Here is a 16,035-nt window from a genome sequence, read left to right as displayed (position 1 = left end):
GAGACCTAACCTGGAGGATGAAGAGGTTGAACTAGACAAGGATGCAGGGTGAACAGGCAGCTAGGAGCTATTCTCCACTCCTGGGCTATGTCTAGACTACATGGCTCCATCAATGGAGCCATGTAAAATAGTTTATTCTGCATAGTCAAAGAAGCTGGGATTTAAATAATCCCCACTTCATTAAAATAAAAATGGCTGTCTTGCTGTGCCAACGATCAGCTGATCACAAACTGATCCCCTGCTCATGAGGTTTACCGGAGCGGTCGACAAAGGCGTCCCTTGTCGACTGCGCCGCGTCTAGACTGCCACGCTGTGTTGGATCAGCTGATTGTCGGCACAGCGAAGTGTCCATTTTTATTTTAATGAAGTGGGGATTATTTAAATCCTCAGTTCTTTGACTATGCCGAATAAACTATTTTACATGGCTCCGTCGACGGAGCCATATAGTCTAGACATAGCCCTGAGGTGCAGTCAGTTGCAGTCTTTTGGGAGCAAAATCAGGAAACAAGATGCAGAGTAAGTGGCTGTGGCTTGAGGAGTGAAGAAAAGTGGGAGGCTGGCTGTGTTTCTGTGAGCTGCACATTGCCCTGCATAGCTAATCAGTATGGCCAAGCAGGGCAACATTGGTGCACATTGAGATCTCAGTGGAATCCTCCAGAGCAGGGTTTCCCAAACCCTTTGTTCTATGGGATCCTGAAAATTTAGTGGAGCCCTTATTAGCGCTTTCTCAATGTCAGCAATAAGATCTGGAACACAACGTGCAACAGTACTGTTGACAGTGGCATGCTGCCTCTTTGTTATTCGATTGTTCATCAGGTATACATATTACAATATCTTTTGCACAAGGCTTGATGAGTTTTTCTGCAATTGTATGTGCTTCTCCAGCAAGTGCAACATGGTAGCTCCCGTTGTAGGGTGCTTCTCTTCCATTTTCTTTGTCCAATTTATTGATTTTCATCATTGAGACTTTATTATGTGAAAGTGCACCAAACTTTCACTTGAAAAAACTTAAACCTTTGTCTTTGAGTTCAGAAAGATTTGTTTCTAAAAGTTGTTTCTTCATAGTTTAGCAGGTGTCAGAGAACTAGTACTTAGTGGCACACCATGCACTGTGCATTGTGGGCATCTTTACAACAAATAACTCTCATCATAACTTGTGTTTCTTGTTGCCTGCTGATAATTCAGTGGATGAGAGGGATTTTTTCTTTGACAACTCGCTTTCCAATTTTTCAGTCACAAAAGGCTGTGATTGTCCTTCTTTTCCTGTCCCAACATTTTGCTCACTCATTCCAACCAAAGTCCGATTGCTGGAAGCCAAAGTTTCTTTTTTTAGCCACTTATCCATGAAGAATATGTTTGATAATAAGGACAGGCAGCGATGTATTGTGAAAAGTTAAAAGAAAAAGCAGCATGAAGAGCACTGTATTGCAGGGAGCTTCTGTTTGAAGAAAGCGGAAAATAAATATCTTAAATCTTTGATATGTGAAGAGCTGGGCCAGACAGCTGAAATGGATATTTGAAGCATCCAATACATATCATAGGGTCTGTAGCTTGCATGCAACTTGCTATATACTATTGCACCATACCTTTATCTGCATCAGCAGTAGTCCACGCGTAGCTTGGCAAAACACTGAGTTTTATGTACTCCCTCCCCCTATTTCATGTTGCAATGTTGAGCTTATTTATTAAATAGAGCCATAATAATTTTCAATAGGTTATTTATAAAAACAGTCTTCTAAATTTTTAGCAAAAAATGTTGCTCCATACAACTATCATTAATATTTTCTTGCAGAGCCCCTGGACCCATCGCATGGAGCCCCAAAGCTCCATGGAGCATACTTAGGGACACCCAGCTCCAGAGAAATGCTCTGGAAAGATTTCCATGGCAGGGCAGCTGTGTTCCTTCTCTCACTATTGGACAATGTCCCGTGCCATTTTCCAACCACTTGTGCAAGGACCAAAGCGGCACATAGGTGGGCTGCATATGGAGCAGGGTGAAAGCCGCAAGCATCCAGTAGTTGCGCCTGGTTTCCCTCTATACCCTCACCAGTGAGATGCCTGGTAGAACCAGACTGTCCTGTGGAGAAGTGTGGGATAATTTTAGAATCAGTTCCCTGCATAACTGAACCACAAGCCCTGCAAAAACTATTTTCTTTTGTCCATATGCACACATGCTACCCCAACCGTAATACCATGCTTCGGGTGCTTACAGAGATGTGTGCCTGCCAGGGGTCAGTAAAAAAGTGATTGGTATGTTGCAAAAGATGGTTGTTAGAGAAATGTTTCTATATTCAGCTGGAATTTAACAATCCCTCTTTTGTGCATTGTGCTTACAGTACAGACCCAGAGGTTCAACACACATACATCCTAGCACAGTGGCTCTGGCAGATAAGAAAGGGCCAGGATGAATCAGAAAAAATACAGTTAGAGAGATGAATCAACACTCCTCTGCAGAGACAAGGAGATGATAGGACCACTGGGAAGTGGAAAGACAGGACAGAAAAGAAAATCAGGCATTTACTTGGGACACTAGTGAACAGATGATAAAGGTCATGGAGGAGTAAACTGAAATGCTCAAGTCTTTAAGCAAGCTGCAGAGGGTGAGAAGAAAAACCCTGTTGCGCAATGCCGTTATTCCTGAAAATAATCAGCATAACAGCATTGCACAAGAGGGTTTTTCTAGCGCAAGAAGGGGCAGTGTAGACAGCTCCTTCTTGCGCAAGAGCCTCTTCCGCAAAAATGGTGGCTCATTAGATATGCAAATGAGGCTCAGCGATATTCCACGAATAGCCTCATTTGCATAGCTCTGGAGCAAGATCGTGCCAGAGTAGACATAGCCTAGGTGTGTGGCTTACACTTCAGTGCTCCATCCCAAACAAACATTTCAACCTTAAAAAAAAGCTTAAAAAATGAGTGATCCTGTAGCACCTTAAGACTAACAAAAATATAGATAGTATCATGAGCTTTAGTGGGCACAACCCACTTCTTCAATTTTGTCATTTGAAGAAGTGAGTTGTGCCCACGAAACCTCAGGATACTATGTACAGGAGCTCCCTGGGGAGAGTTATTATGGACTTTGGGACTCGAGATACAAGCTCTGAGGTAAAGGCAAAGAGCTGTCTCCAAGAGGGAAAGCCCAGAAGGCACCACTCTCAGAGTGGGGCATCAAACTGAGATACAGAAACAGAGGGACACTAACAGAGAGTACTAGGATAGGCCCATTAAACATGTACCTTGGAGGGGGTTGTGATCCACACTGAATGTAACTCTGTCAGAGGGCTGAGTAGCCAAAAAGGCTGATACTGAGACAGTGCAGGTACACGTACTTGGCCATATGGGGGCTTGCAGGAAGTGAATGCCTTGAGTTCAAACAAACAAGTCAGGCTCTTGTTCAGAGGGAAGAAAGAATGCCTCCCCACTGGAGAAATGACACGTAGGCCATGTCTACACTATGAGATTAGGTCGAATTAGGGTCAAGTTGTAGCACCTGATTTTGTAAGTTCAGAGGTGCATATCCTCACTGCGCACATCAGGTCAATGTAGTGCATCCCCAGTAGTGTGGCTACCTTGGACTGACAGTGCTGCACTGTGAGTAACCATCCCATAGTTCCCATCGCCCCTTTGCATTCTGGGTTAAATTTTCAATGCCCGATGGAGGAAACTGATTAAGTGAGGGAAGGGAACTGATCCCAAGGTCACACCTCTGGCTCTGTATCATAACACATATGGTTAATGGCAGGGCTGGTCCTAACCAATTGGTGACCCTTGGTGACCACCCATCTCGCCCGCAGGGTTGCCAGATGGTTTAAAAAAAATACTGGACAGAAATTTGTCAAGAAAAAAAAGGGGGGGGGGAGTAACCAGGGAAACCTGGGGGGAAGATTTGGAAGGTCAGGCTGAAATGCAGTCCCGGTCCACCCCTAAGATTGGCTCTTTCGGCAGCCTCTTGAAAATGGCGGCCCCAGGTGACTGCCCAGTTTGCCCACCCCTAAGACATGCTCTGACTAATGGCTTCTCCTTGCACTCACATATGTGAACCTGAATTCTTTCAGTCCTCAAGGAGGTACCCTGAGAAGGAATCATGGGTAGCAAAGCCAGAGGGGTCTCTAAGATTGGCCCAGCCCTACAGCCAATCCGGCCTGGCTATAGTCAGGATCTCTGTATGAGGTCACCTCTTTCCGACCATCTTTGCCCAATAAACTGAGATCCTGCAAATGGCACTTGTGATGTCACTGCCACACCTGCAGGGCTAAAGTACTACCTTTGGATGTTTGAGATGCGTCATCTCACTCATTAGGAAATAAGTTCTAGGAAATAAGCAGATTCGCATAAAAATCAGAAGTCGCTCAAAGTGTCACTCAGTTTTTCATAGTTTTGTCAACTCTCAAGACAGAAGAGACTATTAAATCATCTGATCTGAGCCCCCTTCCTGCATATCATAGGCCTCCTATATAGCCTCCTATATAGCACTGTCACCGGTTTTTGACCAAGCACACTCCAGAAAGGCATCTAGTCTTCATTAGTAGACAACAAGAGATGAAGAAACCAACTACTGGGTAGTTTGGAGAAAACTGATGAAGTGAGGGAAAGAAATTGATCACAGGGCCACACTTCTGGCTCTGTATCATAACACATATGCCCAATGGAACTGCACTAAGGTTCTATGGGAAGCCTTAAGTCTTTCGTTTGATGACATTTAAAGGTCTTTGTTATAAGACTATTTTGGGTAGGGTTGCATTTATTTATTAATTTTTACCTAAGTAATTGTCCCCACACACTTGTATTGTGAACACAGTAATGTCTTTATAAAAGGGCCTTTGTCAGGGGGCGATATACCCGTGGAGGCCCCTCAAGCCTAATCTACTTCAATTAGGTGACTTGCCCATCACCACCACAATTTACAGGACAGCTCAACAGCCTCAGTTTGTACTCCCGACCAGTGTTCCCTCTAAGCTGCCTGGTAGCACAGCTTCACAGGTGATTAATCAGCCCCGCCCAGTCAGAGGCTCAGGGCTCCATGCACTGAACTGACTAACTGGACAGGGCTGCTCCTCATCTTAGAAGAAACACTGCCCCCGACCTTTGATTCAGGGTATTTCGGCTCAGCAGCCCAAGTCCATTTGTAAGTCTCTCCTACTCAGGTTAATACAGCCCAGCAGCCTAAGTCCATAGGTAAGGGGAACTCCCCCACACAGGGATATGTACGGAGGGGGTAAAGGGACCCAGGCCCTCCCATTCCACCGGGTCCCAGCTGAGGGCCCTGTTGGCAGTAGCAGGGGATCCTGCCACAACACGCTGAGCGCTCTGGGATCAGTTCCCTGCCCTGAGCTACTTCCTGCCGGTCCCTAGCAGATCTTGTCTCCATAGTCTCACTCTGTCGCTGCAGCTTCTCATATACTAGGTCTGACTGCACTTCCTTCCCTGTAGGTTCCTCAGCACCTCCTTCCCCTTCAACAGTCAGCCCTAGCTGAGCTGTTCCAGAGGCTTTTATAGTCTGTCTCCAATTGGAGCATGCCCAGTAGGGCTGTGGGGGTGGGACCCTCTCAGCCAGCTGGGCCAAGACAATTCCATTAGCTTCAGTGCAGGGTTGATACACCCAATCACAGCCTTACACTTGTACAGCTTATTCCCCTCCCTGTACTAGAATAGCCATGCTGATATAAGGCAACTTTATACTGGTATAACTAGGTACGTCTAGACTACACCTCTGACGACAGAGAGATATAGATTAGGCACGTTGAAATTGCTAATGAAGCAGGGATTTAAATATCCCGCGTTTCATTAGCATAGACATGGCCACCGCTTTTTTTTTTCAAAACTGAGCTTTTTAAAAAAAAAAACGGCAGTCTAGATGCGGATCTTTCGAAAATACAACCCTTTTTCAAAAGATCCTGTATTCCAAAAAATGAGGAATACAGGATCTTTCAAAAAAGGGTTGTATTTTCGAAAGATCCACATCTAGACTGCCTTTTTTTTTTTTTTCAAAAAACTCCATTTTGAAAAAAAGCGGTGGCCATATTTATGCTAATGAAGTGTGGGATATTTAAATTCCCACTTCATTAGCAATTTCGACGTGCCTAATCTATATGGGTATGTCTACACTACCACCCTAGTTCGAACTAGGGTGGTTAATGTAGTCATACAAACTTGCAAATGAAGCCTGGTATTTGAATTTCCCGGGCTTCATTTGCATGTTGCCGGGCGCTGCCATTTTTAAATGTCTGCTAGTGCGAACTCCGTGCCCATGGCTACACGCGGCACGAACTAGATAGTTCGGATTAGGCTTCCTATTCCGAACTATCTGTACACCTCGTTCCAAAGAAGTCATTAAACATTTCTGCCATTTCCAAGTTTCCTGTTACTGTTTCTATCTCCTCACTGAGCAATGGGCCTACCCTGTCCTTGGTCTTCCTCTTGCTTCTAATATATTTATAAAATATCTTCTTGTTTCCCTTTATGCCTGTAGCTAGTTCAAGCTCGTTTTGTGCCTCTGTTTTTCTAATCTTGCCCCTGCATTCCTATATTGTTTGCCTATATTCATCCTTCGTAATTTGCCTTAATTTCTATTTTTATATGACTCCTTTTTTATTTTTAGATCATGCAAGATCTCCTGGTTGATCCAAGACGGTCTTTTGCCATATTTTCTATCTTTCCTACGCAGCGGAATAGCTTGCTTTTGGGCCCGTAATAATGTCCCTTTGAAAAATTGCCAACTCTCTTAAGTTATTTTTCCCCTCAGTCTTGCTTCCTATGGGACCTAGCTCTCTGAGCTTACCAAAATCCACCTTCCTGAAATCCATTGTCTCTAATTTGCCGTTCTCCCTTCTACCTTAGAATCAGGGCTCGACAGATTATGGAAAACCCTACTTGCCAGACAAAAAAGGGACTCACGCCCCGCCAAAGTGTTTTTTAAATGGCATACATTCCTAATAAGAATAATAACAGTAATTACTAATAAGTTATTAGTAAATATCACCCAAGTTATTAATAAATATCTTATAAACCTCTACCTCTTCCCTCTGCTGCCATGTCTCCTCCCCTTGCTCCATCAGCTCCTCTGGTGCCTCCTGTCCCCCAACTCCTCATCCTCCTCTGCTGTCCTGACTCCTGCCCTTCTCACTGCCCTCAGCCTTCCTGAGACCTGCCCTCCTCCACCAGCCCTTCTCTCCCCCCTGTACCCACTCCTCCAGTAGCCCCACTGGATCATGTGAGCTACCCTTCCTCATCCCCTCTATTAACACCTCCCTCTACACACCTGCCCTGCCTCTCTCCTCTGGTGCTGGTCCCTCCCCTGCAGGTTTCTGGCCTTCTGCTTCACCCCCAGAATCCCCTGGCACCAGCACCCTCCTGGTGCCTCCCCCTTCCCTCACTGCCCCTGCTCCCTTTGCCCTCTTTTTCCCTGATACCCACCCCCTCACCACCCTCTCCCCCATTCCGCTCATGCCTCTGTGCCCTCACACATGCCTAGCTCCAACCCCGCCTTCCTCATGCCCACTCCTTCTTTCAAGCCTTCTCCCAGCACCTTCCCCTCCCCCTTTAGCTCCCAATGCCCTTACCCTCTCCTCTCCCAATATCACTCTGTTCCCCCCTCCCACTGACACCTCCCCTCCTGCCCTTTTCCTCATTGTCTGCACTTTGCCCCCTGGCATTTGTCTCTCCTGCACTCCTGTCCCTTGGTGCCTCTCCCTTCTTCTTCTTCTTTTCCTGACCTCCTCCTCTCTCTTCCCCTCTCCTAAGCACAAGCCCCTTCCCCATATTTTTCCCCTTCCCTCCCCTCAGCACTAGCCCCTTCCCCCTATTTTTCCCTTCCCTTCCCTTCCCTTCCCTTCCCTTCCCTTCCCTTCCCTTCCCTTCCCTTCCCTTTGCACAGCACAGCACAGCACAGCACAGCACAGCACAGCACAGCACAGCAGAGCTCAAGCCCAAGCCCTTTCCGCTCCCCTACCTGGCTTCTGCCTTCCACTTTGAGGGGTTGCCGGAACCTTTTGAATCCGGCGGTCGCCAGCCGTGACGTCAGGACTCCACGTCACGCCAGCGTCCTGGTGTCTGCCGGCATCCCGCCTCTGGCTTGCGCCCTGCCTCCTCGTGCTGGAGCTGCATGCAGGCAGGCCGGCACTGAGAATTGCTGCACTTCTCCCTCCCTGGCGGCGCTCCACTCCTCTGCCCAGCCAGTGGATTGGATGGGGCTGCGCCGCCCCATAGTGCGGGCTTCGGCCAGCCCGTCACAACGGCCCACCAGACCAGTCTGCCCCTGCACTCGCCAGCTGGTAAAATCTACTCTCCATGGGCGAGCGGATTTGTCGAGCCCTGCTTATAATCAAAAAGTGATAGGGAATAGCCAGCATGGGTTTGTGAAGAACAAGTCATGCCAAACTAATCTGATAGCTTTCTTTGATAGGATAATGAGCCTTGTGGATAAGGGAGAAGCGGTGGATGTCATATACCTAGACTTTAGTAAGGCATTTGATACGGTCTCGCATGATATTCTTATTGATAAACTAGGCAAATATAACTTAGATAGGGCCACGATAAGGTGGGTGCATAATTGGCTGGATAACCATAGTCAAAGAGTTGTTGTTAACGGTGCTAAATCCTGCTGGAAAGGGATAACAAGTGGAGTTCCGCAAAGGTCTGTTTTGGGACCCGTACTGTTCAATATCTTCATCAATGATGTAGATATTGGGATAGAGAGTACGCTTATTAAGTTTGCAGATGATACCAAACTGGGAGGGGTTGCAACTTCTTTACATAACATAAGAACATAAGAACGGCCATACTGGGTCACACCAAAGGTCCATCTAGCCCAGTATCCTGTCTACCGACAGTGGCCAGCACCAGGTGCCCCAGAGAGGGTGGACCGAAGACAATGATCAAGCGATTTGTCTCCTGCCATCCCTCTCCAGCCTCTGACAAACAGCGGTCAAGGACACCATTTTATCCCCTGGCTAATAGCCTTTTATGGACCTAACCTCCATGAATTTATCCAGCTTCTCTTTAAACTCTATTATAGTCCTAGCCTTCACAGCCTCCTCTGGCAAGGAGTTCCACAGGTTGACAACACGCTGTGTGAAGAAGAACTTCCTTTTATTAGTTTTAAACCTGCTACCCATTAATTTCATTTGGTGTCCTCTAGTTCTTCTATTATGGGAACTAATAAATAACTTTTCTTTATCAGCCCTCTCCACACCACTCATGATTTTATAGACCTCTATCATATCCCCCCTCAGTCTCCTCTTTTCTAAACTGAAAAGTCCCAGTCTCTTTAGCCTCTCCTCATATGGGACCCGTTCCAAACCCCTAATCATTTTAGTTGCCCTTTTCTGAACCCTTTCCAAGGCCAAAATATCTTTTTTGAGGTGAGGAGACCACATCTGTACACAGTATTCAAGATGTGGGCATACCATAGTTTTATACAGGGGCAGTAAGATATTCTGGGTCTTATTTTCTATCCCTTTCCTAATAATTCCTAGCATCCTATTTGCCTTTTTGACTTTTTGACTTTAGAGGATAGGGACATAATTCAAAATGACTTTAGCAAGTTAGAGAAATGGTGAGAGGTAAACAGGATGAGGTTTAATAAAGAGAAATGCAAAGTGCTCCACTTAGGAAGGAACAATCAGTTCCATACATACAAGATGGGAAGCGACTGTCTAGGAAGGAGCATGGCGGAAAGGGATCTAGGGGTCATAGTGGACCACAAGTTGAATATGAGTCAACAGTGTGATGCTGTTGCAAAAAAAGCAAATATGATTCTAGGTTGTATCAACAGGTGTGTTGTAAGCAAAACTTGTGAAGTCATTCTGCCGCTCTACTCTGCACTAGTTAGGCCTCAGCTGGAGTACTGTGTCCAGTTCTGGGCGCCACATTTCAAGAAAGATGTGGAGAAATTGGAAAGGGTACAGAGAAGAGCGACAAGAATGATTAAAGGTCTTGAGAACATGACCTATGAAGCCAGGCTTCATGAACTGGGCTTGTTTAGTTTGGAAAAAAGAAGATTAAGGGGGGACATGATAGCGGTTTTCAAATATCTAAAAGGGTGTCACAAGGAGGAAGGAGAAAATTTGTTCCTCTTGGTTTCTGAGGACAGGACAAGGAGTAATGGGCTTAAAGTGCAGCAGGAGAGGTTTAGATTGGACATTAGGAAAAAATTCCTAACTGTCAGGGTGGTCAAATATTGGAATAAATTGCCAAGGGAGGTGGTGGAATCTCCCTCTCTGGAGATATTTAAGAACAGTTTAGATAGACATCTGTCAGGGATGGTGTAGACAGAGCTTGGTCCTGCCTTGAGGGCGGGGGGCTGGACTCGATGACCTCTCGAGGTCCCTTCCAGTCCTATTATTCTATGATTCTATGATTCTATGAACTCTATGATTTCATGATCACTTTCACCCAAGTTGCCTTCCACTTTCAAATTCTCAACCAGTTCCTCCCTGTTTGTTAAAATCAAATCTAGAACAGCTTCCTCACTAGTAGCTTTTTCAACCTGTCTTCAATGCAGTCCAAGAACTTATTGGATAGTCTGTGCCCTGCTGTGTTAGTTTCCCAACATATATCTGGATAGCTGAAGTCCCCCATCACCACCAAATCCTGTGCTTTGGATGATTTTTTTAGTTATTTAAAAAAAGTCTCGTCCACCTCTTCCACCTGGGTAGGTGGCCTGTAGTAGACCCCCTAGCATGACATCACCCCTGTTTTTTACCCTGTTAGCCTAACCCAGAGACGCTCAACACATCTGTCTCCTATGACCATCTCCACCTCAGTCCAAGTGTGTACATTTTTAATACATAAGGCAACACCTCTTCCCTTTTTTCCCTGCCTGTCCTTCCTTAGTAAGCTATACCCTTCTATACCAATATTCCAATTAAGTGTATTATCCCACCAAGTCTCTGTGATGCTAATGTTATCATAGTTGTATTTATTTATTAGCACTTCCAGTTCTTCCTGCTTATTACCCAGACTTCTTGCATGTGTATATAGGCATCTAAGATACTGATTTGATCTTGCCTCCCAGTTCTGCCTTGTCCCTCCTTTCTCTCTGCTATTATAGCCCACATTTCCTCCCATTTCCGACCAATATCCCAGGTCTCTATGTTCTTCATTTACCCGTGGGCTTTGGTCATCTGTCCCCATTGAACCTAGTTTAAAACCCTCCTCACTTGGTTAGCCAGTCTGTATCCAAATATGGTCTTCCCCTTCCTCAAAAGGTGAACGCCATCCCTGCTTAGCAGTCCTTCCTGGAATAGTATGCTGTGGTCGAGGAAGGCAAAGCCCTCCTGGAGACACCAGCTTCACAGCCAGGCATTCACCTCCAGGATGCATCTGTCTCTGGCTGGGCCCTTACCTTTGACAGGTCACCTTTGACCCCTGGACTCTGCTGGGGGTGAAGAAAAAGTGCAAGCGGTAAAGGATTAAGAATGTCAAACTGTTTTCTTATAATAATGTTAAGATGCTTCTTGGTAAATCTTTTGTAAATGTCATTTGTAAGCTCCCTACCCTTTCCCAGTGTGAATGCAGAAGTATGCTTGTGGTAGACACGGGGGCCTCATGGGGACATGAACACGACAACGCACGCACAACCAGGGGTGGCCCATGCCTACAGGCAAACTAGGCAGCTGCCTAGGGCACCAAGTTGCATGGGGTGCCAAATTCCAAACCCTGCCCCTTCCATTTCCCATTCCCTTTCCGGTGCCTTACCGGGAGCACGGCTTCCCTGCAGCCAGGAGGGGGTAAGTCCTGGGAGAGGCAGCACGCGGGGGGGGGGGGGGGTTCCCTGTGCCACGGAGGGGGGGTTGGCCCCGGGGGAAGAGGAATGCGGGGGGTTTCCCCTGTGCCGCGGGGGAGGGGGTCAGCCCCAGGGGAGGAGGAACGTGGGGGGGGTTCCCCTGTGCCACAGGGGGGGGTTGGCCCCGGGGGAAGAGGAATGCGGGGGGTTTCCCCTGTGCCACAGGGGAGGGGTTGGCCCAGGGGGGAGGAGGAACGCGGGGGGGTCAGCCCCGGGAGAGGAGGAACGCGGGGGGGTTTCCCCTGTGCCGCAGGAGGGGGGGTTGGCCCTGGGGAAGGAGGAACACGGGGGGGTTCCCCTGCGCCGCGGGGGGGGGGTCACCCCGGGAGAGGCGCATGCCGGCTTCTCTCTGGGGGGAGGGGGATCTTGGGAGGAGGCGTGTGCAGGGGACTCTCTCCCCTGACTGGCACCCTGGCACCCTGTTCCCTCCCTGTCCCCCAACCCCCAAACTCCATCCCCAGCCCCCCTCTCCCCAGCACAGAACCAAAACCCTCAGTCGATATCTGCCCTTGGGGTTGGGGGAGGGGCAGGGGGCTGATTGCATGGTTCGCCTAGGGCGCCACTTGCTGGCAGCTAGTCTAGGGCCGCCCCTGCGCACAACACAAACTACATGTAGACATGCCCAAATATGGACGACTCAAGAAAGCCAAGCTAAGGAACAAGCAGCGATCAGTAAAAGAGGGAGGGACGCAGCAGAAGTCGTCGACCATCAAGCAGAACCTCCCGACGGTGCCCTCTGCTCGGATTGCCTGGCCAGCAAACCAGCTCAGGATTTATTGCGGGAAGACGGCATGCAGTGGTGCCTGCTAGCACTGGCGTACTGCCTTGAACTGTAAGTGTGCTCGATAGCATAAGTGAGTCCCCATTCCCCTCCCTTTACTGACATGATCAATAAACCCTTCACATTCCCATAAGGCGGTCCCTTGTCCTTAGTGCCCGAAGCAATTGCATCAGGCTCCATCTTGGGTTTTGCCCCTGGAACATTCAGAGACTGTTGGGGAACTGGTTCGAATCAGATTTTTCTGCATTTGTGGGCAGCTCCATTCCCCTCAGATTTCCCGAACCTAAGCCATTCCCCTCAGGGTTAGTCAATAAGGGGCCCTGCTGTGGCTCTACAGTTTAAATGTAGCAGGAGCCGGGCACGCAGGCAGTGGACATCCTGGATTGCTGTGGCTCTGCATTTTAAATGTAGTAAGGGTGGCTCTTACTACACTTAAAATGCAGCGGCACAGCAATCTGCTCCCACCAAGTCCCAGACCGCTGCGCTTCTGCCTCCTTTGTCTCCCTCACCTGCCCTCCACACTGTGGAGACGGTGCTGGAAAGAACCGGCTTTTAAGCTGGCTCCCCCCAGCACTGGCTCCTGCTTCCCTATACAGAGGCAGCGAGCGAGGGGAGCAAGTAGTCGAGTAGTGACTCGACAACCCGATAAGCCTAGGCTTATAAGGTAGTTGACTACAGGCAGTCCCCGGGTTACGTACAAGATAGGGACTATAGGTTTGTTCTTAAGTTGAATTTGTATGTAAGTCAGAACTGTCTCCAGATTCAGCTGCTGCTGCTGAAACTGACCAGGGGCTGACTACAGGAAGCTGGAGGCAGAATTGCTCTGTCCCCAGCTTCCTGGAATCAGCCACTGATCAGTTTCAACAGCGGCTGAATCTCGAGCCTGGGACAGAACAGCTGGGCTGCCAGGTAGGTCCCTGCAGGACCAACCCGGCAGCACCCCAGCTGCTCTACCCCAGGGTCCACAACAAAAGCCTGGTCTGCTGGGGGGGGGGAGGAGGCGCACTAGCTGCACCCCCCCCCCTCCCCGCAGCAGACCAGGGACACAGGGAGCAAAGCCGCAGTGGCGTGCTGCGCCTCTGAGGCTTTGCTCTGGCAAAGCCTCAGAGGCGCGGGACCCGCCGCCGCTGCGGCTTTGTTCCCGGTGCCTCTGGTCTGCTGGGGACCGTCTCCAGCAGACCAGGGACACCGGGAGCAAAGCCGCAGCGGCGGCGGAGTCCCGCGCCTCTGAGGCTTTGCCACATCAATGGGGACTGGCCAGCCTTGCACGCTGCAGCTTTGCCCAACCACCAGTCTTGTACATCCACCCTATCATCAACTACTTGATCCCCACCACTTATCACTGGCCTGTGGTTGGCTGGCGAGCAGGAATTCAAAAAGCAGTAGGACCTACCAGCACTGATGAGAGGGGAGAGACAGAAAATAAGGAACAATTGCAAAGGGGGGACAGAAGGGGTACTCCAAAGTGGCAGCACTGCACAGTGGCACCGCTACTTTGAAACCCCAAGGCGGTATTTCAAAGGCGCAGACACTGCACAGATGATTTGCAGATCAGCTGTGCGACAGCTGCCCCTTTAAAATGCCACTTCTGTGCTTTTCAAAGGAGCAGCTGGGGAGCCCAGGGGTCAGCTGGGGACTCCCAGCTGATCCCGGATTCCACGCAGCACTTCCCCGGAACTTGGGATCAGCTGGGGAGTCCCCAGCTGATTCTGGGTTCCACATGGAATTGCCACGGGGAGCCCAGGGTTAGCTAGGGAGTCCATAGCTGACCCCGGGCTCCTAGCAGCATGAAGCATAGCATGGAGCTTGGGGTCAGCGGGGGACTTTGAGTCCCCTGCTGACACTGGACTCCATGGCTTTGAAATGTACAAGAGCCCCTGCTGGGGACTGTTGTGCATTTCAAAGCAGGCACAGCTGTGTGCGGCCCAGAGTCAGCGGGACTTCCCGCCAGCCCTGGGCTGTACGTGGTGTTCCATATTCCTCCTTGGAACTCTTGTACATTTCAAAGGAGGAATGAGGAAGGCCTATCAACTACTCAATGGACATTCCATTGACTAGTCAATTAACCGCATTTTAATATCGTTAGTTGGTCTAGTTGTGATCAAGGTAGTTTTATTGTGTGGTTTGGTTTGAACTGCTCTGTGTAAATCTATGTCTCCCCTCCACATTTACTATCTCGCATTGTGCCCAGAAACTTTTCTCTGTGTTTTGTTTTCCTTACTTGCTCTGTAACATCTGGCAATCAAGTATGCCTTATCAAGTCTATCTTTTGTTTTCTAATAAAAATCACTTTTTTAAGGTGATGATTTGATTCTTGAGTCCTGAAAGGTCTGTTTGTCTGTGTATTTGCATGCCTCTGACTGAGAGGTCAGCTACCAGAGACTGCAGCTTATTTTTCTATTTTCTTTTTCCAAGCTCTTTTGGGAGCTTAGAGTACCCCAGGGGTGGGTTCAAGTGTTCACCTCCAGTTTTAGGGATAAAAAATAACTTGATGGTGGCAGTTTGTTTACTTCTCAGAGCCAGGGAATCTGTGACTCTGGGAAGTTTTGGTAACCAGTGCCTGTAGAGGCAAGGTTTTTAAGCTCTCTCGAGGGCCCTCACCTTCTGCACTTGGAGTGCCAGAGTGGGGAACAGCTCTGACAAAGGGTCACATGCCCCTTAATGCCATTGGGAGGCAAGTGACGAGCTGCCCGCAGGCAGATCCTGATTTGTCCAACCGCTCTAGGCCCTGCGCTTGGGAGACCCTACAGGGCCCAGGCAATCTGGAGCACTGGTGGGGTATGATGCCAGCAGCAGTGGTTGCTCCCCCCGCAGCAGTAGAAAGTAGAGCAACCTGCCACCAGCCTATACTGCTCCCCCCTTGGGGAAGGGGAAGGGGAAGGGAAGGGTTGGAACTGCTCCCCATACTCATCCGCAGTGTGAAGTGGAGGGACATGTGTGGAAGCCAGATGAGTGGAGTGGGCTGGATCACTCCACTTCCCATGCATTCACTTGTGAATGCAGTGTGTGTGTAAACCAGGGAGAGCTTCTCTTCTGAAGAACTAGGTAAGCTCAAAAGCCTGTCTTTCTCCAGCAGAGGTTCATCCAATAAAAGATACTACCTCATCAACCTTGTCTCTTTAATACTACAGTACACAGCTTTTAGCGACATGGCTGTGTCACTACAGCTGTGTCACTAAAAATCAGGCAGTATAGCCAGTGTTTATTGGCTCTTTTGCTGACAAAATGCTTCCACAGCCAGCAAGTAGCATTAACTTTATTGGCAGGACAAAGTGCTGTTCACACAGGCACTTGTTGGAAAAACTTGTCTTTCATGGACAAGAGGGTCATTTAACACCTTTGAATAACAAAAAGTTTGTTGTTCAGTTGTCAGGATAGACTTAGCCTTAGACCATGATACACTACAAAATTATGTCAATTTAATTGATGCTGCCACACAGCTACTACAGTTACTAAATCACGTGGGCTACGT

Source organism: Pelodiscus sinensis, chromosome 1, assembly GCF_052426305.1.
Source record: "Pelodiscus sinensis isolate ZL-2025 chromosome 1, ASM5242630v1, whole genome shotgun sequence".
NCBI lineage: Eukaryota > Metazoa > Chordata > Testudines > Trionychidae > Pelodiscus > Pelodiscus sinensis.
Note: the sequence above shows the minus strand (reverse complement) of the source record.